We start from the raw sequence: 23788 nt of genomic DNA on the forward strand, positions 1-23788 counted from the left end.
TTTATTTATGTATTAAAAGTTACTGACCCTCAGTTTCCAACTCATCTTCTAAGGACCCATGCTCATAGAGAGGTGTGGTGAGCCAGGTTTCCCAATAAAATTTGTCCATCACTAGGAAAACTCACCTTGCAAAGTGAGTTCAGTGATGCTACAGGGAGAAAAAGTGACACCAGCCTCACAAAAGATCAGGATTTGCATAAGATTAACATGCAGTCCAACTGGCCCCACCACATCTCTAATGATGTCCTTAGAATTCACCCTCTTTAGAAAGAGTGTATGGAAATTATAATTATTAAATTCACACCATGTGCTCAAACTGGGACCAGAAATTCTAAGCACATCTCTTTCAAACTTTCTTCTGTGATTTGCAGCTTTCTTTCAGTATCCAGCTAATATTTAACTTGGGTTCACAGTTCAGGGGGGAACATTACTCTGGACAACAAATGGATTAATATCATTAAAGAATAAATATGTAATAGTGTACATGTGTATGCCTGAGTAGTGTGGAGAGAGGTGACAGTCCTGGATATATTCACTGCCTGAATTTAAATTATTTTCACATTCTGTAAAACTGTAAGTGACAAAAATCAGGCTATGAAGAATTTGAAAAGGACCTTGTTAAACCCCTGTGAGGAGAAGCACAACTCAGAACATAACAGTATGGAAAACTATGCCATGTCTTTATTTTTGGACCTGGAAGCAAAAAGTAGCAGTTTAAGAAAGGTTTCAGCATAAAAAAATGCTGAAATCACATCATACAGGAAGTTACAAGAGAAGATGGGCTTTCCAGTTGCAATTTATTGTCTGAGACTTTTGTTATTTATGTACAAATTTCGAAGTTTCACCATCATCTGAAAGAAATCTTTAAATCCTTTTCCAAATCTGTTCTAGAGACAAGGTCCAAAACACAAACAGAAAAGACGTTGTGGGCCAAAATTGAAATGCATTGACAGTCTTCTGATTGAAAACTTGTAATATTCTTGCATTTTGATATTCAGCAACAACAAGAATTACTGGTTTGGACTTGTGAAGGTGACAACTCCTGCATCTCCTTGCTTTCTGGAATTTATTTTCCTCTTTCAAATAGCAGAGTGTTTAAAAACAAAACGCGGAGGAGCATTTCAGGCATGACTGCCTGAAAAGTCTTCAGGATGAAAAGAAAGGCTAAGGAGGGGGGTGTACCTCAAAGCCATAAAATATATCAAGGACATAAATAGAGAAAAAAAGTGGCAGGCAAAATGGGATTCCTCTGGGAGACCTTGTTATTTTAAATGTCTGGACCCTCTAGAGGCAGACACCTCTCATCCCTGTATCTGTTTCAAATGACTGTGGAAGCACCAGCCTCACTTTGCTCTCAGAAATACAGGACTGATCCAGGACCTCTTCATGTGATTTCACTGATGTGTCAGGAGGAAAGGAGCAGCTAAGGGAGACCTCAGATGCACAGCCATCTGTGCCTCTGCTGTGCACAGTGAATCATTAGGTTCAGACGAAGGTAAGCAACGTTTTTACGCTGAGACATTTCCCTCCAGACTTGTGTTCTGTGATTTGCAGCTCTCTCTGAGCATCTGATCCTCAGTAACTACATTTGGTTTCTATTAAAAGTTTGGTTGGTGAGATTTAAATGGGCAGCTGTTACAGGAAAAACAGCATCTAAGATATTCATTTACTAACCATACTGGAATAAATATGTCACTTGTGTGCATGTGTGAAGAGAAGTGAGAGGATAATAACACTGAAAGTGAGAAGGTGAATTTGTGAATCAACATGATAAGCATGAATTTTGTCTCTGTAGTGTTTCCTGCTAGCTCCCTTTTCCAGGCTAGAGTTTGGCCCCAACAGGATGCAATCACCTACTTGTTTTGTCATCAGAACCTAAATTTAAGTCCTTTGAGATGCAAACATTCTCATCCTACTTTTTTTAATATGCTCTGTATATTTAGAAATCTACTCATAATCATTTTCCCCATTGCTTCCAGTAAGGTGACTACAAAAGCAATAGCTGATGTTCTCATGCTAATCAAACCCTCTAGACTCACATGGGTTATAACTAGGATGCTGGATGAAATGCTGGAAATTAGTCCCTACTCTGCAGATTCCTTATAGACTGCAGAGCAAAGGAGGAAATGGAGGAAATCAGATATATCTGGACAAAACTATCTGAAGTTTTGCCTCTTGAGCTTCTGTGCCTCTAAATATTGCATAAAGGTGGTTACCCATTTGAAATTAATTCTGCCAATTTCATCTTTACTTAAAAAGCTGATAAAAATCAATTACATTTCTTCTCTAATGTCTCTTTGTGGTAGTGATAATTTACCATAAGGGCAGTTGAAACATTTCCCAGCTCCCCTGTCCTAGATGTCATTATGGCCAGTACATGCATGGATCTGTGATCCCAAGGCTCTGGCAGGCATCCTGCCGGTGGGAAATTCAACACCTCCACAATTAACACCTCCACCCTGCAAACATCTCTGCACCCAAGGAACTCCATGTCAGTCACTCCTCCTGCTGCTGTGGGAGAACTTTCATACCCAGCACGAGGAGATTTCTACACACCAACTTGTTTGGAGGGGCAGGAGCTAATTTTACACATGTCTGAGTGACAACTGAGTGACAAACAAATGATGATAATGAGAATGATTAAGCCTACATTTACTGTCAAGAGCTGGGGGTTAATCAGTTGTGTGTCTATAACAGTTATATTTTTCAGGCAATAAGACTTTTTAAAATACCATGCTAATCAGAAATATTAATTTCTGTCTAGCTGAGTAAGGATTTGAACCAAAATTCACATTTTTTCACAAAATCAGTTTTAGCCCAGCTCTAGTTTCATTTAAAACATATACTGAGGTGGTAAGCAAAGCCTTAATGATACATAGACTCCAGGCCACTTTTGCAAAGATAGAGAATTTAATATGTATGAAAATAGATAGGTGAGTTTTAATAGATTCTTACATTACCTGTAACTCCAAATAATGTGAAATTTCTTGTTTTAAACATTTTTTAATTAAGGTAAAACTTCCATTTATGAGACTTTATAAGTGTGTATGATTTATAAATATGCCTGCTGATGGTTTGTAGATATCTCATATGGCTCTTGAAATAGTTTCCAGGGAAATTTTGTGTAATCTAGAATATCTTATGATTTATATACTGTACAAACACCAGAGAGGACATTTCTTTTAACTGTTAGTGCATTTAATTCTCTTGAAGAACTCTTCTTTTTGATGCTTGGCTGAGGTTCTCTCCAGAATCATGTACAGCTACACACTGGCTTAATGAAGCCTAGGGTATTGGATTCCAAGAGATTGAAAATACTTGCTCATTCTGAGCAAATCAGATGCCCACTCTTTGGAAACATTCCCCAGATTTTCATTATGCTGTTTGCTTTCCCTTTCCCTCCTCTACACAGCACAAGCAAAGCCCACTGTGTTTCTGCTACCAATATGGATAATTACTGAGTGCTGTACTAATGAAAACATGTATTGCTAAATTAAAATAGCTCTCCCAGAGAAAATTGAAAGTGTTATAAATACTATTAACTTGAATGTCTCTATTCATTTTTGTTTAAAAACTTGAACACAACTAATTTTCTTGTACTATTCATTTTCTATTTATTTTTTTCTGTCTCCAAACTAGTGACTGAATGTATTGTTCTTTAAAAATAAAAAAAATCCACTAATACCCAACAAATTATCTTTTAGAGGCATTTGTCAGGCTTTTTTCCCTTCACTTCAAAATGTTTTGGAGATCTTAGAATGTCCTGAGATGTGAACTGAAGAATCAATACTTGGATAGATTAAATAACATAACATAAATTAAAAATAGAAATTTAAGCAAGGAGGCAAATGTAATTACCCATGCCTTTTTTGTACATTAAGAAAGTTACTGAGATTACTGTGTGTTAAGAAACTGATTTAAATAAACCTATTGTGATATTAAAACAATTTATAAATCATTCTAATGAGATATGATGTTGGATAAACACACAAGTCTTGATTTTTCAGGTTTCTACAAACAAAGCTAATAAAAAATAAACACAATCATGAATTTTGAAAGAGCTGCCTTAAAAAAAAGAGTTCTTGGATAACTTGATAGCTTCTGGGATTAGAAATAAAACACTGTTCTATTCCTCTAATAATCCTAGTCTAAACTGTTTATATGTCATAAGAAGCAACTGGCAGTAGCTTCTTAAATATGTTTACCTGTCACTCTGCAAATCCCTCATTCTGGAGTGATCTCTTTTATTCTTAAATTATATTTATTATTTTATTATTGTTTAAAATTTTTAAAAAAAAGCTATCTCATTAGGCACAAAAAATGATCTCATTAGGGATGCATGGTCTGAACAGCAGCTTTATTCACTCCATGATTTCCCCCTCACAGAGCTGATGTGTTTTCCAGCAGGCAGGCTTTGGAAGTGCTGGACTATCCCAGTGCTGTAACTATTCTCAGAGTTTTCAATCAGTTCACTTCCAGCAGTGAAGACTACAAAGTTGTATGTAAAAGAATTAAATATTCCTATGGAAGCCTATTAGGGACTGATGCAACTTGTGCTAAAGCTAATGGCAAATTCCCATTCTTTTCATCCTGAACTGGATTAGGGTGAATGTATCACCCTTTTTTGTTTAAATGCTGTCTTATACTAATTCCAGTATTTTATCCAAATTGTGAATGTAGCCCTCACTCAAATGCACTATTTACAATCCTTTTATCAAAGGACACAACATCCTCCACAGTCTTCCATAGACAGCTCAATGCTCACACTTCCCATGCTTCAAACAAACTAAATCTGAACAACCCCTTTGATAATACTGTGCTCTGGGTAATTCCCATGGGGTACACCATGCCAAGCAAGAAGGATACAGAAATTATGACAGGAAGTAGCTTGACTCCAAACAGCTTGCAATGCAGCATCTGCAAAGGATTTTGGAAATATCTCTACACAATTAACAGAAAGTTTATAGGTCCAGCTGGAAATTTATCTTTCAAATTCTTTACCTGACCAAGAAAATTAGGACAGTGTCTGTTTCACAAGTAGCATCCTTACTTCTAGTACCATTAAAGGCACAAAAAAAGATATTTACAGAATAAAATATGGTGTAAATGAGACAAACTACATAAACTGCAAAACTTTCCATACTATGTGGAAAAATGTTTTCCCTTAGAACAAAATCACTGAAATTTTGTAAGGTTTGGACTTTCTTCACTTTTCATATACAAAGTAAAACTATAAAGTCACATCATAGAGCATTAGCTCTGCCTCTTCTCTGCAGAATTCTGTGTTTTAATGATTCCTAAGCACAAGTGGAAATAAAACCATTGAGGTACAGTTAATAATAATTTTCCAGTGTTTATTTATTGGTGGGATCAGTACTTCATACACATTCTAAACAGTAAGCACTCATGCTTGCAGTCCCATGGGGCACAGGGGAATTGCTTATAGCAGAACAAATGAGAAAGTGCTGCTTCTGTGTCAAGGTAATGGTTAACAAAATGGGAGTTTATAAGAAAACCACCCAAACCTTAGGAAAGCTATTTCCAGATTATGGGATGACAGATTTATACTTAAGCAGATGAATACTATTCAGTAAGAAAACAGAGCAATATGCAATCTGTTTTGAAATAAATATAAAACCTGTCAGTGAAAATGTGATGTGTTCCAATCATAGAATGAACAATATTTGCTGGATAACATACAAAAAAATCCTAAATGGGTTGACCTTAGGAGAAACTAGCTCTCTGTTTCACTTCTTTCAATTTACTGCTGCAGTGTCAGAAAGGGGGATTCTCCTGCTTTCCCCAGGCTTCAGCACAAGGTTTTGCCTTCATCAGTTTCTCTTCCACAAACATCTGAAGCATTTAGAAGTGACTCACCCAAGCCCACCTCGGGGCAGCTGCAGCATGAGAGGGACAGGACTGCAGTGAGTGCTGCTATGGGGTGCCAGACCTAGTGCAGCTAATGAGAGCCTCCCCTAACTTCACTGCTCCTGCCAGAGAATGCTGTGAAGAGTGGAGCAATTGTGGCACTGTGAGAGCTCATAAAAGCAGCTTCCACTGTTTCTCTTTGCTGTCTCCACGAGTAAAGGATAAAACCTACATTGAAATTTTAAATCATAAAGGCACAGCCATTTATAACAGTATGCCTTGAGGGTCTCAATTCTTATTATGGGTGTCCCCCCACCCCAATATCAAGGAGGACAAATTTCCTTTGATGGTATTATCTGAAGGAACTCTTTCATCAGCTGCTGGGGCAAGTGGCAAGAAGTTCCTTTTTCTTGGACCTTGGTGTGTGCTAAACCCAGCACCTCCTTCTGAGCTCCCTTGTTCCTGTCACTCCCACCCTTCTCAGGATGGCCTGAGCTGCAAAAAGGCAGCCAGCTGCTTTTGCATGCAGGATTCTGTGAGAAATGCAAGCTGTAAAATTTGGCTGTAGTTTGTAACAGAAAGTGGCAGGTGGAAGAAAACCACCTGAGAACCACTTCAGCAGGACCTAACTTTCCATTCAGAAGTAAGCCAGGGGACTTTAAAGCCAGAGTTTATTTTATTGGATGGCAGCAACATCCTTCACACAGAAAAACGAAAGAAAAAATCTGTCCTCAGCCGGATGGTGGTCCCTTTTGAGCAAGTTTTTGTTTGCCTCCTGACTCCACCTGCTGGGAAGCCGCCCCACTACCTGCAACCCGCGCTGCACGTTCGTCAGGAGCGCCGAGGTGAATCACCGTGCGTGCGCTCCGGTTCCCGCCCTCGCGGTGGCTCTCTGGATATTTAAACATTGGAACAGTCGTAGCAGAAAAGTCCTCTCCTGAAATACTTCGTGCACAACCACTCGAAGCTCTTCTGCGAGCTTTGGCTAAATTGCCCCTGGATGCCCGTGTAGCTGGGGTCTGCTTTTCTGAGGAGACCGGAGGTGCCCAGAGGTGCTTGGAACCAGCTCTTTCTCGGACTCCTCTTAGAGTTAGTTAGTTTAAAACGCTTACATGACTTCTGGAGCAGAAACGGAAATTTAGATGACTCTGCCGTCCGATGAGTGCTGCGGCCACTTCTTCATCCTCCCCAGTTTGGTGGACGGTAGGTAGATGGTTCGTGCAAGCTGGAAGAGCATCAGAGGATTCGGGGCAGACGGGAGGACGAGGGACAGCATCCCCGGGGCGGCCAGGGGCCGCAGCAGCCCTCGATCCGCTGCGGGGGCAGCGCCCCACCCGCCCCGGTGCCGGATCGCGGGGGTACCACGCTCCACGCCCTGCATCCCCCGGCTTTCCTTCCTAGAGATGCCCGCGATAGAACCTCAACGCTGCCTCGCGTCTGAGGACCTTCTCCTCCAAGAGGAGGAGGAGGAGGAGGAGGAGGAGGAGGCGAGGTCTGACATGGCAGGGTCCGAGCTCCTGCGGGGGGACGCGCTCGCTGCGGATAGAGCCGGGCCGGCGGCGGCCCCGCGGAAGGGACCCTCGGTACAATGGGCAGCCGGCCGCGCTGCCGCCTCTCCTCCCCCGCGGGGACGAGTCCCTGTCCCTGGTGTCCCTGCTCCCGAGCGCTGTGCCGGGAGCGCCGCCCGGCCCGCTCCCCGCTCCCCGCAGCCCCATCCCGGCTCGGCTCGGCTCGGCTCGGCACGGCCGCCCCGCGGCGGAGCGCCGGCAGCGGCGGGGGCGGGGGCGGGGGAGGCGCTGCCGCCGGGCGGGCTCCGGCCGCCCCGCACCGACGTCGGCGCGAAGCCCCGCCGCGCCCGGGGTGGAGCGGGCAGCGGGCGCGGCGCGGGAGAGGCGAGGCAGATGCTGCCCGAGGCGCAGCCCCGCCGCAGGGGCTCGACCCTGGCCGGTGCCCGTCCGCCCCCTCCGGGACGCGGGGACCCAGCGGGCGGCTGTCAGGGGGCGGGCAGCGCCATGCGCCGCTCCGAGGAGTGAGGGGCGGCCGGGCTGCTCCGCCGCGGAGGGGCCCGAGGTGACGGGAGGCCGGGACAGGTGCCGCGCCAGCGCCGGTAGCGCTGCCACCGTAAGTGCCGGCAAGTTCGCCGCTCCCCTCCCCACCCGCCGGGAGAGGCGGCGGGGTCCGGCGGGGAGCTTGGTACCGGGGAGCGCGGTACCGGGGAGAGGGGTACCGGGAGCAGGGTACCGGGGAGCGCGGTACCGGGGAGAGGGGTACCGGGAGCAGGGTACCGGGGAGCGCGGTACCGGGGAGCGCGGTACCGGGGAGAGGGGTACCGGGGAGAGGGGTACCGGGAGCGCGGTACCGGGAGCAGGGTACCGGGCACCCAGCGCCTGGCTGGCAGTGCACACTAACACAGCGGGGAGAGGGAGCGCTGCGGCGGCGTGTGCGGTGCCCCGGGCTGGGGCGAGGGACGGCGGCCGGCGCTGCCGGGACGGGGCACGGCGGGTCCGGGGTGAGCGGGGCACTCCGGGGCCGTGCCGGCTGCAGAGCGGCCGCGCTCCGTCTGGAAGTACAGGGCGTTTAAATGACACCTGAGTCACTAGTTCGTGCTTCTCAGGCATGGCAGATATTATTTCTGTGTCGTTTTTCATCTGCTGGACCGATATCTGTACTTACTTTGGCGTTTCACACCGCAAATGTAATAAACAACATTAGTAGGTTTCAGAATATTGCCATTGATGACGATAGATTGATGTATGAGTCTATTTACTGGATGTGTCCAAGTACAATATAGTGCCTGCCAATTTTGTCTTTAAATTGCTATATTGATTTCATTCTTGTGGGTTTTTTTGACAAGGTTAATGTAGTTGACAATTGGCAAAGGAAAGAAAAAAAACAAACTTCTGGTTTATTTTAGTTACAGAATGGCAATTGTAGCTGAAATGATGAATGAAAAAATCATTCATAAAAAGAGTAAATAGAAAGATGTGTATCCTAAGACCTCTTGAAGTCAATATTGTCAATATCTAACAAATGTCTTCCTGCCAAGCTTTTACATACACTGGCAATCCTTGAACTTCTTAAGGGTAATGCAGTGCATGATATTCTTCTCAGGACTGAGTTAAGTAGTCTGATTAGAGGGAGTTTAGAATGAATTAAGCAAGACATCACAATATAATGCCTTTGCTTTTTTTATAGGCACTGAATGAAATTGCAATTTTGCTTTGGCTCCTTTTCCCCTTCAGTGGTTGAAGGATGATAGTGTGGGGGGAACCCTCGTGTTTGATCAGTGAAAGGGTCCCTGGGCTGCTTTAGGGCTGAGTGTATCAGGGCTGACCAGGATAACATTTCTTTGCTACCAACAGCTTAAGCTGCAGCTTGAGCTCAAGAGGGAATTTAATTAATCTCTCAGAATTCTAGGCATAATTGTCAAGTAGGTAAATTAAATACAGGAAAGCTAATACTTCATTGTAATTTCTTCAGACATGTGATAACCTTTGCCAGTAGGCAACTTTTGCTAAGCTACCACTCTGATGATGCTTACTATAGCTGTTATATGCTAGCTGACATGAAATAGTTCTGAATGAACTAAAATACTGCGTTACTGTACCTACTGGCATAGGAACATTAGAGTATGCAAACTTTATAAATCTTGGGTAGATGCTGCTCCTGTTAAGATCAGTGGCAAAATCCCAATTAACCACTCCAAAGGGTGGAGGTTTCACCATTTCTTCATTATCTTTTATAGCAAGTGCCAGCCAAATTTACTTAGAAATTCAAGTGGCAGTGTTTAAATCTGACTGGTGATGGCACTTCAAACAACTCTACATAGTACTGCTTTAGAATCATGGATAAGAGCCACACAGGTCTCAATGCTTGTTTAAAAAAGCTATATAGAATAAACTGCATTGTGCTTTCAAGAGGAGTAGGCAGTTCAGATTTGCCTTACACTCCAATTTTTATGTTTCATCAGACTCGATCACTTTTTCATATAAAAGTTGGATTCCAGTTTGCATATGCACCACATATTCAAGCAGGCATTCAAGCAGCACAGGGGGGAATATTTTCTGATTATTTTGTTTGTGGCAAAGAAGTTTACAAGTAAACTGCTAAATATTTGAATTACTATAAAAATGTCAGCAAACAACTGAACCAAGTTACAGTTTAGTTTTCTGCAGTTCATAAGCTTTATTGAGAGATTAATGAACAGAAGCATCTTTTCTAAAAATCTTAATGAAATATTATGAATGATATGTTTACAAGGATTAGCTTCATAAACTGACAGAATATAGTTTAGCAAACTTTTTCTTTGCATTTCTACAGTTGAGTGATTTTGGAAAGCATCTGAAAAAGCTGAGGATTTTCATTAAAGATGAAAACAATGTTCTACAGAAGGTTTGATGAATTATTCTTATTCCAGCTCTCTTCTAGATAGAGATAAAATGGAATCATGTTTAAAATCTAGCCAGTTTATTTTAAATCTGTATCTGTGGACCTCTAAGAAGCTACTTGCAAGTCCTGTTACATAATAATAGTGGCAGGACCAACATAGCTGCCAGTAATTCCTCCTAGTTTTGTATGAGTGAAAATAGAGGAAGAGAGAGCATATAATGACTCAAAGTTCCTGAAAAATCATTAGATAGAAAAAAAAAAGACTCTACTATGCTTATATTTTTCTTAATGCATGTAAATAGAAGCTTTTGGGAAAATAAGCAACTAAATAATTGAACTATACTGGACTGAAATTATGCTAGCAAATACAATGAAATTCAGTTTTGAAAGTGTTCGTTGGTTCTACATATTAGTAAGCTGGTAAACTCAGTTTTGTTTTATTTCTGGCAATAAATGTTTGGGTCCTAGCTGTTGTCATTTGTCAATATTGAAACTCATATTAATGCCAGCACAGAACTTACCTGGGCCTTTCAGAAGAGATCCTGTTACGTGCTGAGCACTTTCAACTATTGTTTGTGTTAGAGTGGCATCCAGTCAGCTCCCTACCTAGAACTACACACATAGAGTTAAATTCACTCTCCTGAAAAATTTGCAGTGTAAATAGTCAAGAAGGTCTAAGACATCTAGCCAAAGGCCAGATGACGATCTCGGTCTGAAACATGAATACTCTGTGTTTAACAACAGTAGACTGAGCTCTTTGTAGGAGGATTAAATGTTAATTGAGTCTCTGATAAAGGTACCCAGAAATGAATGACCAGTACCTTAAAGTTGTATGTTATTTCCCACTGATCTTATTTTCTTCAGTATTAATCTCTATATTTACTAGCATTGGCCTTCCACAGAACAATGTATAATTACACATTGTTTTATATTGGTTTTTGCTCTTATACCCACTTTCCATTTGACATTTTTAGTCACTTCAATGGAGTAAATTTCAAAGTAACTTAAATGAAGAGACTCACTGAATTGCTCACATGAAGAACTGCCTTATATAAGATAACAAGAGCAGAGGGAATTGTCTGTGTCTCAGTTGAGAAGGATCATTGCTAACAATGTTGTGCTTAATGGTCACCTGGAAGTTACAGCTGGAAAATCCAAGTTTCCTGCTAAGTATAGTTACAGCCATTTCAGATGGACACCTTTCTAATCAAGGTGATATCCACAGATACCACAGGAATCTTTCTTCATCTTCTGAACAAACCAAGGATATGGTCTTGCCTTACCAGAGAGCCTGTGAGCTGTTCAGCTGGCTCCATGCTTTGGAGGTGGCTCAGTTAAGCAGCATGGGAAGGACCTGGGGCTGGTAGTTGTCCTCTAGGAGTGAACCCCTTTTGAATCCTTGTGCTGCTTTGTATGGGTGTATGCAAAGATTTACCACTTAACCAAGGTAGTACAAGAAATTTGGGTGTTCATCCATAAGAAGAAAGTGTAGTCATTGCTCATAGTTGATAGGGAATAGCACTGAGAACAAGAATATATATAAAGCTCATCAGAGGTGTGCTGCTGTGTGTTTTTCCACGGGTCCCAAAATGCCATCTGAATTAGGATCATATGGTAGGCAGGAGAACTAGAATTGGTTTCAGAAAGTTACATACTGAAATGTAGTCCTGAAAGGTGGCTTCCTACAAGGATCAGATTAGTCTGTGCACCAGAGACCGAGGAAACACGGGGAGAGGAACATTCTGTGTCCAGGAGATGGACGGAGGGTGCAGTACTCAATTTCTTACCTGTAGATATTGTGCACAAAACCAGCTGAAAAATGCAGTTCCTGTAAGTGCATCTTCTCAACTGCACCTCAACATGATGGCCATACTCCTTTTTCCAGAGTTATCATGTGGGATTCAGGAAAGGTGACAAGGTGTGGCATCTGGACCATGGCTTTTTTATTATTTATAATATAGAAGACCTGAAGAGATATGAATATAAGAGATATGGCAGAATGTCTGTTCTCACCACACTTTTAGGAATGTTTTCTGAAATAAACGTGCATTTCAGTTTAATAAGTCACATTTCAGTGTTGCAGTTTCATGTGACACTGTTTAGCAAACAATTTCTTGCTTGGTCATATCCAGCAGTGTATGTAAGAACCAAAGCACTTTGCCTGTGGTTTTTAATGAATAATGTTAACTATTACCAAGAGTTAGATGAATAATACATTCAATAAATTTGAATAAATAAGCAGTATTTTTAAATCTATGGTTTCACTGCATTTTATTCAAGATTGTTCTTTTTGTACTTTTAAGAAGTATTAAGATATGACATAAACTTTTTGGTAGCTTTGACATGTTTATTTCGTGATGTCCTCATTACCTTGGGGTTATAAAATTATTGTTCTTCAAAAGGAGGTGTTTGAAATGCCTTTCTCTTCCTGGGCAGTCTACAAGTGCTTAATTGCCTCAACAATTAGAAAGTAATATTTTTATTCTGGTTATTTCTTCTAGAAATTGAACAGTCTGTAGGCAATGTCAGGTGAATTTACAGACGTATTTGGAGGTTGTTAGAGTCAAGATGGAATGTGCCGTGTCTTCAGAGTTGTCTTCTCAGAATTAAGCTGACAATTAAAAACATCTATTTTAAATATATTAAATGTCTCTGAAAGCACAGTATTGTCATTACAGAGATATCAAAGCTTCATGATTAAGACTGTGTTGAGATATACTTGTAAAATAAAAACAAGCTAAACTTTGATTTTACCTTTCATTAGTGACTGCAATAAGACTGTATTTGACACAGTGTCCCCTCAAAGGTGAACAACATTTTCTGCTTGTGGCTTTTTAATAATGAAATATTTACTTACTTTTCAGTGCTTACATAACAAAAACTACTGTAATTCATGGCACTGTTTACAGCTTGATGGAAGAGAGAGAAAGATAACCAAAGACTAAATAAATTCATAGCCTGAATTAGCCTCTTCTGTTTCTTTCAGGTAGCACTGAGGCATTATCTAACATCAGAAAGCTCAAGTGACTGTAGCATCTAAGCTATGATGTATGCAGATGGATGACTCTTTTTTTTAGCCTTGATTTCCCTCAAGCTGATACCAGCAGTGTTAACTGCTTCGAAAAATCACAGGTAGCTCTTCAGTTGTATTTTATATGTATTTTGATCTTCCCTACAAGTTTTGTGTGCCTGAGTAGTTATCTGTAGCACATCCAGCTATCATGATTTAAGTGAACCATAGAATGGCAGGCTGGAGAGAAGCTCAGCATGAGCTGGCCATGTGCTCAAGCACCCCAGAAAGTCAGTCATGTCCTGGGCTCACAGAAAGCAGGTGACCAGCAGGTCAGGGCAGGTGATTCTCCCACTCTGCTCTGCTCTTGTGAGACCCCACCTGCAGTGCTGCATCCAGCTCTGGGACCACCATGAGAAGGATGTGAACCCCTTGGAGCAGTTCTGGAGGAGGGACTGTAACACTTCTGTGTTCTCGGACAGACTGAGAGAGCTGGGGCTGTTCAGCCTGGAGAAGAAAGCTCCAGGGGGACCTTATAACAGCCCTCCAGAAATTAAAATAGGTTGACAAGAGGGCTGGACAGTGACATTTTGCAAGGACATGTAGTGGTAGGACAAAGGGGGATGGCTTTAAACTGAAAGAGGGCAGGTTTAGATTGTATGTCAGGAAAAAACTTTAGATAACAGTGGTGAGATACTAGAAGAGATGGCCCAGAGAAGTTATGGATGCTGCACACTTGGAAGTGTTGAGGCCAAGGTGGATGTGGCTTGTGATCTGTGAGGGAGCAACATGAGTCCTCAAATTACTTTTCTGTTTGAATTTACCCCCATTGTGGTTCAGTAGCAAACTGGTGATGTTTTACACTTCCTTCAGTACAAAATCTCTTTATGTCTCACTTTATTTTGCAAAAGCTACATTATTTTGAGCACACTTATCACCATGCATTTTTTATTTGATATCACATAATTTTAGTGATCTGTAGCCTTAGTCTGGAGCTTGTATTCTGTAGTCTTAGTCACCTGTACAGTGTAGGTGCTTCATCACTGAGCCCCTCTCTTGCTTTGCACTTCCTTTTCATTGTGGTGCAATTTGCCACGTGCCAGCTAACAGACTGCAAGCATTTCTTAATGGATAAGGATGATTCCTCATGGAAGAGGTAGGAATGCTGTCCCATAAAGTTACAGCTCTTTTTATATTTTGGGCTGTCATCATCCATTGTAGTAAAATGAACACAAAAGATATTAGATGATCTTTACATTGCCATGATAGTCTCTCTCCAGACTATACTGGCTCACTGTACAGAGTGAGCATTTCATACTCTCAAAATATGCCATGTGCAATCTCATCCAGCCTTAAGTATTGAAGGACAGGAGAGAGAGGATGCTCACACCTTCACTACTTAGATTGCTTAGAGAAACTTCCTGACATTTCTTGGATTTAGTAGAAAAAGTGTCTGCAACTGATGAGTGTTCTCATTTGACTAAAAGTTGGATCCCTCTGGAGCTCCTTCTGTTCTCACCAGCCAATCCAGCTCCTGATGGGATCTTCTCTCTCTCTTTTTCTTTTTTTTTTTTTTTTTTTTGTCTTCAAAGCAATACAGAAAGGGAACGACAGGTTTATTGCTGTTATCCTCAGTTGTGCTGATGCTGCAGGGGTAGAAACTCGGGACTGGACGGTATGAGATGCAGAAGCATCAAATAACACAAAATTTAAAGAATGAAATGATTTGGAGGACAGGGAAAACTCAGAGGAAAGAGGTGTTTTGAATGCTGTATGCACCTGAGCATTTGGTGGTAGAGATGAACTGGGAAGTTATGCTACAAAATGCCAGATTATCCAACAGACAGCACTGTCTTCCATTTATCTATATTGTAGCAGGGGAAATTCCATTTACATTTCAAAGGGCAGTTTAGTCAAACTAGCTTAGAGAATCTCTGCTAAATCTCTGGCTTTGCTTCAGGGTGTTTAAGAACATTGAGAAACTGAAGGAGTTAGACATAGCCATAGACAGCTGATCACGGGCTCCTTACTGTGCAGAGCTGTGGCTGGGCTTTAACAAGCCCTTTAAGCCCTGCTCTTGATTAAAACTCGGTGATGAGGAACAAATGGTGTGAGTGGAGATTTCCTTTAATGTTCTCAGGACCATTTCCACTGCTACAGACTGCTGAAGGGTCTGACACTTTTAAGCCTTTGAGCTCTTTTGTGTTAGAATACAATGTTTTCTTCTGTGTTCAAATATTGCCAAGAACATTTTGAGTTGAAGCAGGATCAAGTAATAAATAATAATCATTGTTACCATATGTTCTCACTGATAAAGCAGACCCAGTATTTTCTTGTTAGCTGGTTTTTCTTGCATTTTTTGTTTTTGTTGTCTCTGGGTATTTGATAGTGTATACTTCATAAAGACTGGAGTAATTTCAGCACTGAAAAGAAAACAAGTATGTGTGGATTTATAAGTGTTTAAATGCCTGCTGACTTTACTGGCAATCAGATGTGAAATGTTCTGGAAGTGTTTGTCCCATGAAATGCCTGGTGTAATCAGAGGTCATCACTGGAGAAACCAGTAGGTAGTCACCAAATAAATGTATCCCTTCTTTTTCATCTGCTTTTCAGATACGTGCAGAATAATAATCCAAGCCCACTCCACATTTTGTTGTTGCTGTAGCTGTTTGAGTTGTCTGCACAGTGACAAATTACACAAATCTTTGCATTTAAACTAGCAGCCTCCCCTTTAATAAGATGTAAGTAGCCTATAGTGTGTGAGAAATGAGTGTGATTAAGCCAGAAGGAGATATGTGTGCACTGTATGCAGAAAAGGTCCTAGGAACCTCAAATATTAACTGAAGGCATCTCCATCCCCTTGCAAAATATTGGGACAGTGCCTTATTAGTATCAAAGCCTATAATTTACCTACTTATTTACATAACTTGCAACATATGGTCAGTATATTATTTACTGTGATGTGGATCATCAAATGTTACAGACACATCACATACCACATCAAAGAACATGTTTGATGAGAGGTTTCTTGAAGTGATGAATTACATTTTTTTCAACTGATGTATAATTCCACATGGAGAAATCACATGGGTTTAATATGTGAAGAATTTAAGAAATTGCAAAACTAATTTTACTGTTGAAAATGTTCAATTTTTTTTTAAAGTTAAAATTAAACATATAAATTAATTAAGGGGTTTTTAAAGTAAAATATTGGTTTTATTATCATTATAAAAATACTTTTGCAAGTGCTCAAAATTTTATATTAAAATACTATTTTAATTTTTTAAATTTTATTGTAATAAGTGTATTGAACTCAACAGTGTACAGGGTTTGAATGGACAAGGATGCACCAGACTGGAAGAGATACTGGGAGGGAAAACAGCCCTATTCACAGTACATACTTTTTTTTTTTCAAAATAAAATAAAATAAAAAAAAAGTCTCTGTCTTCAGTCTGTTTGATTTATTTGGAAAGTTTTAGCCAGATAATTTTCATGATCTCTGAAGATCTCCTCCAGTGCATGATATATTGCTCTGCTTATGTTCACAAGTTCTGGTCACTCTATTTGCCTGAGAAATTCTTGTGCTACCGTGTGGTGGAAAATGGACTTGGCAGTAGATGGTTCTGAGTCAAGACTGAACCTTCTACATTTGTGCAAAAACACACCCACACATGTACAGGCCAGATCTTCTAGAGCTTTCCTCTGGAGTCACAGATTTGAGGTAGTGCAAGCCAGTTTCTGCTGCCTAATAGAGAGCTGAGAGAACACACCTAAACTACAAAAGAAGAGCAGGAAGAAGTATAAAGAGCGTGGAAAAATGGAAATGGTTTCACACATGGAAGGGGGATACTGGAATTAGGATTTAGTGCTGAGGAGACAGGAGTACAACAGAAAAAAAGTTAATAATGGAGAAGCTCATAGTAGAAAGAGGCAATACCCTTGGCAATGCACCAGTCATACATGACCTGCCAGAGTCTCACCCATATTCTGGTGTCAGCACACCTTTGTGAAGATTTTTGGAGAAGAACTTTTGCAGCAGAGTTTAAAGGCTCTAGTCTCTTACATGAACCATTTTCACCATGTGCAGTTAAAATTCTGGTGCAATGATCTTAAGATGGTGGTATTTATTCTTCATGGGTTTATCATGTTAAGCTTCAGTGGGCAGGGTACAGAAACTATCTGGAAAATTAATTAATTTTAGCAACTCTTTAATTCAGCACATTCAGTGTGTGAGCAGGACTTGCAGACTGTAAGCCATGTACCAGTCTTTATAGTAGTAATTTAAACCAAACTCACAGACAGAAACTGGAGAAAATTTTATGCTCCTCATACAGAGGAAGGCTGGAAGTGTAGACCTTCTGAAAGAAAAAAGCTTCATTTAATGCACAGGTTTGGTAGATGGAATCTTCTGTTTTGTTTGTTTGTTTGTTTGTTTTCTGAACTTCAGGCAAAGAATGAGGAAGATCCCCCTTCTCATATTATTTTGTACAGAGAGATGAGAAGATTTGTAGATGTCTACAAGGCAAAAGTTTTGAAGCTGACAGAAGAAATGTGGATAGACAGTTGGAGCAATTTGAAGTATATGGTTTCAGAGAGAAATTCTCTGTTGAGCAAAGAAATCTTAGGAAAGCTGAGGACCTATTGACTCCTTTGGTGTGAGTAAATCAACCAGCTGAAAATGATTACAAAAAGACTGTTTTTGCTGAGGAGAGGTAAAAATGAAATAAAAGTATGTTAATGGAGGAGATTTGAACATCCTAGAATATCACTAAAATATCTAGAGCATAAAAGATACAGGTCAGATGAGGTTTCAGTACTGGTGATGACATGTAGGTGATAAAATGTGGGTCAGCTGTCATTTGTGAGCACAGTCCCAGAGAAAAGCACCAACCAAAGTTCACATTAGAAGCATGGTCCAGAGCCACAAACCCAGCAAGCTGCCTGTGAGCATGGGAGTATCATAAAATGAAAAATGAAAAGCAGGTGTTTAAGAGTATGTGTGCTAAATACTGCAAAGCAAACTGAGGAGATCAAAGGTGAAAAGTGTGCAGCTGAAGAATGTTGCTGGGGAAAGCAGCCAGCAGAAATGTTGCTGTTTAAAAAAGGAGATTATAGTGGTGAGACATATATCTTTTCAAATAAATTAAGAAAAAATAGCCATAAAAATGAGCATCAGTACTGGGGACAAGTTTTGGGACTAACTTTAGGAAAAATTTAACCTGTGGCATAAAACATTGCTAGTAGTATACAAGAACATTTGTTCTATGCAGATAAAAGTCCAAAGGCACAAGTAAGCATCCAGATATTTCTATAATAGACACTCCTGGAGAAATAATTCTGCATAGAAAGGTTAGCTATACATTAAATTTGATAAATACATTAAAACCAGTAAAAACTGGGAAAGAATATTTGGCCTGTGTAACTGTTTATGAGTGTGTTTGAAAGCTGAGGATGCCAACTGCTTGCTGCAGAATCTACCTAGAAGGCAGTGCCAGAAGTGCACTGCTCTGTGATAGCTATTTCCACTGTGAGCCCCTTGGCAATAAAGATGTTAATTAGAAAAGTGAAGAAGCCACAGGAAAGGGTGCACTTGATGACAGCAGTAGAGAAGAAAAATGATGGGGTATTCCATGTGTGCATAGATATTAAAGATCTTTAAGGTGATGAATCAAGAAGAAATCAACAAAAGAACAATCATGCAATGAGACAGGAAAAAAACAACCCACTCATGCTAAATGTCATCACTTCCAGGCCCTCTCTAACAACCAAATTCATTATGTTAGATGCACAGTTTGATACTGGAAAGTCTGATAGGACAAGGAGAGCAGCTAATTAGTGTTTTCCAATACTTTATGCAGTAGGCAGTGTTTCAGAAAATCTGCTGGTAAATTGTCTGCACATGATATATCGAAGAAGAAAGGTCTTGGAATATCAGAATGTCTCACACTCTTACCAGAGTGAGTGCCACTAAAATCCAGTGGTGTTAATCACATTATATGGGGGGCATTTCAAAATCAGTCAGATCCAAATCATTAGCAAGCAGAGGAGTGGTAACAGTAGAGCCCTGGAATGGATTGCCCAGAGAAGTTGTGGAATTCCCCTCCTTGTGGAGATTCAAACTAGCCTGGCTATGACCCTGAATAAGCAGATCTAGCTTTGAAGTCAGCCCTGCTTTGAGCAGGGGGCATTTCTAGGTTATCTCCAGAGGTCCTTTACAGCCAGTTTTATTCCATGACTCAGGGAATTACTGTGGCCTTGAAAGGAGGCATCCAGGCATACCCAAAAATGGAAGAAAGGAAAAGAGCTGAAAGCACTGATCTCTCCAAAAGAAATTAAACTCAGAGTAGGGTAAGCAACTCACCTGCTAAATAGCAGAAATCATGTTATCTCTGTAAGAACCTGAAGGAAGAGCAAGCTTTTATTGCTATTCAGAAATGGCCTGGGAAATTTAGTAAATAGACACAGTTTACCTTGAAATAAAAGGCAACATTCTATGGGAAAATACCTCTACAGGATGTGCTGCATGAGCTGTGGACATTGCAGTAGTGATGTACATTTATGCAACATTTACAAAAGCACAATTCACAATTCAGCTATTTTTTAAATATTTTTCCTCCCATGTGTTAGGTATTGCTTCTTCATCCTTCATGTGTATGATATGTTGAGCTATTGAAAGCAGGTAGTAAGTTTTAGAAGTCTTTGATTAAGGGAAAAAATGCCTGTCCACCAATGCAACATTGACTGCTTATCTGTGGAATCATGATAATGCAATCTCTCACCAAACAGCAGCACTTTGGAGGTTAATTGTTAGTCAGTGAAGCAGTTATACTGCAGAAATGAGCACCAAGGAAAAAGCCATGTAGAGAAATTAATGAACCTGTTTACCATGAAAGGTTTTATGTATGTATCAGTGATAAAGTACTGAATCACTTTTCTCTAAGTGGGCACTGTTCATCCTTGAAAATGCATGGAATAAGGGCAAAAGAAGTGTGAGGACTAGCATTTAAAACTGTAGTAACTATTCCCAAAGGGCTAAATAAGGGTTATGCAAGTGGTTTCTAACTTGGAGTTACCTTTATAATCTGGGGAGGCTTTAATTATGACTTTTTTACACAAATTTGGTTTTATGTATTTAATTCCAAGAGAGGAGATCTTATGTGACATGTGGACACCAGTGATTTACAAACCATGTTTTTCTTTAGAAGATCTTTTAACATCACTGAACTCAGAGTTTTTGGTGAAAATTTCATCCATTAGTAAAAGCAAAGGTGGAAAGTGAAAACAATGCAAAAATTTATATACCTTAGACTGCAAAAAAAAAACCCAAAAAGCTAAAGCTGTTATATATTGAATACTATTGAGAGCTAATGTTAAAGTGATCTTAATGCTGCTGACTAAAGCTCATAAATCTTCCAGAATGTGGCAGTCTGACAGCCAGTTAGTGTCAGACTAACTGTTAGCATTCAGGTTTCATGCTAGTCCATGAAGAACTCACATTTTCTCTGTGGATCATCACCATTAGCCTGATAAAAGAAGTGCATCTCTGTTCTTCATACTTTGATTCCTTTTAAGGCATTTTTTTCAGAGCAGATTTTGCACACTGCAAGAGAAATGAAGTGGTGCTAGGGCATGAGGTAGCTCCTGTAGCTAGAAGCATTCCCATCCTATCAGAGAGACTGAAATGTGTCAGGGACAGGTTTTTCTGTGACAGGAGCTAATACAAGATGTGATCTGTTATTCAAAGCAGTTAAAATCCTGTAAAATGTCTAAGATACTTGTTTACCATACTTAAGATACCTCTAGAATTCTCATGGGGTTTCATATCTGTGTCAATGTCTGTATATAAAGAGAGGAATATCATACTGGTGAAATCTTGTTTGGTACACTGACTTACTTAAAATCTGCTGAATCCCAAAGCAATAGGATTATGTATGACAGAACTCCCAGTTAAAAGTAAAAATAAGAGAGAGAGACTTTTGGAAACCCCTTCAAATATTCACACATCTATTTGAGAGAGAGATGTAGTCAAAAACTGTCTTTCCTCTTTTTCCATTTTGCTTAATTTGTACATGATTATTCCTGAGCAGTTTCTTCCTTCTTAATTGTCTTTGATATTTCAAGGTAATCCTTGGGTATGGACAAAGCATGAGGGTGGAAAGTCTGAGAAGGTAGATTTGATATTCTTAAAAATCAGTAATTTAGATATTTTTCTATAATTTTATTAAAGCAGCTTTTCAGAAACTATTTTCCATAATACCCTTATCCTAAGTGAACTTTTTAAGGCAAATACAGAAAGTAAGAAGCACTGCCAAACAGACAGGAAAAATGCAAAACTTCTTGAGTATGCAAACTAACTTGTGTGATGTAACTATTCCCAAAAGGAGAAAAGGGAAATTCTGTCTACATTGTTTATTTAGGTTGAACTAGGGGTTTCTGTAGCTAGGAGATACCCTCAAAGTATGGTCTGTGTGCAGGATGCAATTCCTGTCACGTTGAAACTCACAGACCTTATTTTACCACTCTGCTTAGAGCCCATCTTGGCTAATAATTAAAGAAACCCTCTCTTTTGCATTTTTCTTCCCATAATTTCTGCTACCCTTGGGCAGAACTCTCTTTATTCAGGGATTGTGAAACAGTGTATAATGGGCATTTCCATAAATAAGTCATAACCATTTAAATCACTAGCTTGAATTCGTACCTTTGAGTCAGTGGTTATGCAGGCTGGAATCAGAGCATCTGTCTTTTCATGCCTGGAAGTAAAATGGTAAAATATAGTAAAAATACTTGACAAAATTAATCTTGGTGACTAGTGAGGAGCCTGGACTGATCCCAGGTGCTCCTGGTGTGGAAGGTGTGTGTGGTGGCCTCAGAAAGTGTAATCCATGGAAGTTAGCCCCCCTTTCACCTTTCCTGGCTAGCAGACAGCCTGACTGACTGACCAACCTGACTGACTGACCAGCCTGACTGACCAACCAGCCTGACTGACTGACCAGCCTGACTGACTGACCAGCCTGACTGACCAAGCTGACTGACTGACCAGCCTGACTGACTGACATCAGTTATCAGATCCTGCTCTCCCCTCTCTGCCTTGGGCTGCCTCAGGGCCACTCTGGACCCCCACTCAAACCTGGTACTGAGGTGATGCCTTGTCCCTCCACTGAGCAGACATGCTCTGAGATCCTTGTAACACAGTTTTTCCTTTTGGGACACAGGCATGAAACTCTGTGAGCATGGATGTAAAGAGGGGTCTTGACTTGTTGACATCCAGGTGCTGGTTAAGCTCATCTTGCTGTGTTGTGTCAATAGGAATGAAACAGCAAAAAATCATAGAGCTCCCAAGGAGTGTGAAGTTAGAACAAGGTAAGTAGGCACACTCTGGTTTGGGTGAGAAGAAAGAGCTGTGTGTTGGTGGATAGAAAACACATCTGTACTGTTACCATGTCAGTTACTGCACCAAGTACTTCTTCCAGTTATGAAAAGAATGATACTCTTAGAAGGCATATTGATATTTCTTTTAAATTTATGTAAACCAACCCTGTGACCCCTTGTACATCACACTTGCTGTATTAAAGCCTTAACTCTTACTTGAAAAGAATTGATTCATTGGAAGTCCTCTTTGTGCTATCAATGTAGCAAACAGTGAACATAGTGAAAATGAGAATAGGGTCTAATGCAAAGACTTAAAATCTACTTATATAATTAAATTATTTTGTGTTAATCTGTTAGTGAAAAGGAATCTGGAAAAGGTAAGTATAAATGTAATCCATGTTTGTAAATTTTTAACTCTGCTAGAATAAATTGAATAATAGATATAAATAAATAGAATAAATTGAATAAATTGGTCTGAGTAGTAAAGGAGAACTCGTCTCTGTTTTTTTAGTCTTTAACCAGACATGGGCAAGAGCTACACACTTCTCTGAAGTTTTATGTTTAATAATGGAGACTATAAATTCATTCCAAATTCTGAGGATTTTTCTGGTATCTTGCACACCACAATTGGAAGAGATGTTAGACATAAGTATATTTGGCAATTTCCTTCTAGAAAGCAATATTTTAAATAACAAGGAGACCCAATAGTTGAGGCAGAATGTAGTGATTGAGAAATTAAATAACAGGACTGAAATAATCTCCCAAACCCAGGAAATATAAACTCAAATCTGAAATTTCCTTTTTAACTTTTCTTTTTGAGCACACCAAGCAGAGCCTAAAGCACAGCCTGATTTTCCCCTAAAACATGATATTAATTCCATCATGTTTGCTTGTGTGCATCTCTGCATGTATGTGCATGTATTGCATCTTCTGATTGTTTTCAAAGGAAAGCCTGGACAGAACCTGTTAGCCTAATGGAGGAGAAAAGGAAAAAAAAGGTAAACAGATTGTTAAGGTGCAGCCTTCTCATCAGTAATAGAAGCACCGAGGGAAAAGAGTTGACAGAAAAATACAAGAATAAATGCTTGTGAAATATGGATATTGCTGCTGCTACTACTGCTAGAGAAAAAAAGAGGCATGAGAAAGCTGGCA

At 40.3% G+C, this 23788-nt stretch overlaps 1 protein-coding gene across 2 annotated transcripts in view; it reads left to right on the forward strand.

Moving 5' to 3' along the window:
* Positions 1-6458: 6458 nt before the first annotated feature.
* CALCR (calcitonin receptor) overlaps positions 6459-23788 on the forward strand; it is a 143904-nt gene continuing 126574 nt past the window's right edge. The window contains exon 1 of one of the 2 annotated variants that reach the window (XM_056485660.1): positions 6459-7071. The gene's annotated coding sequence lies outside the window, so the exon portion shown is untranslated. Of the gene's footprint in view, positions 7072-7760; positions 7990-23788 lie in introns of those variants that run through there. The other variant, XM_056485661.1, reaches the window with a different exon arrangement.

This window comes from Oenanthe melanoleuca, chromosome 2, assembly GCF_029582105.1.
Source record: "Oenanthe melanoleuca isolate GR-GAL-2019-014 chromosome 2, OMel1.0, whole genome shotgun sequence".
NCBI lineage: Eukaryota > Metazoa > Chordata > Aves > Passeriformes > Muscicapidae > Oenanthe > Oenanthe melanoleuca.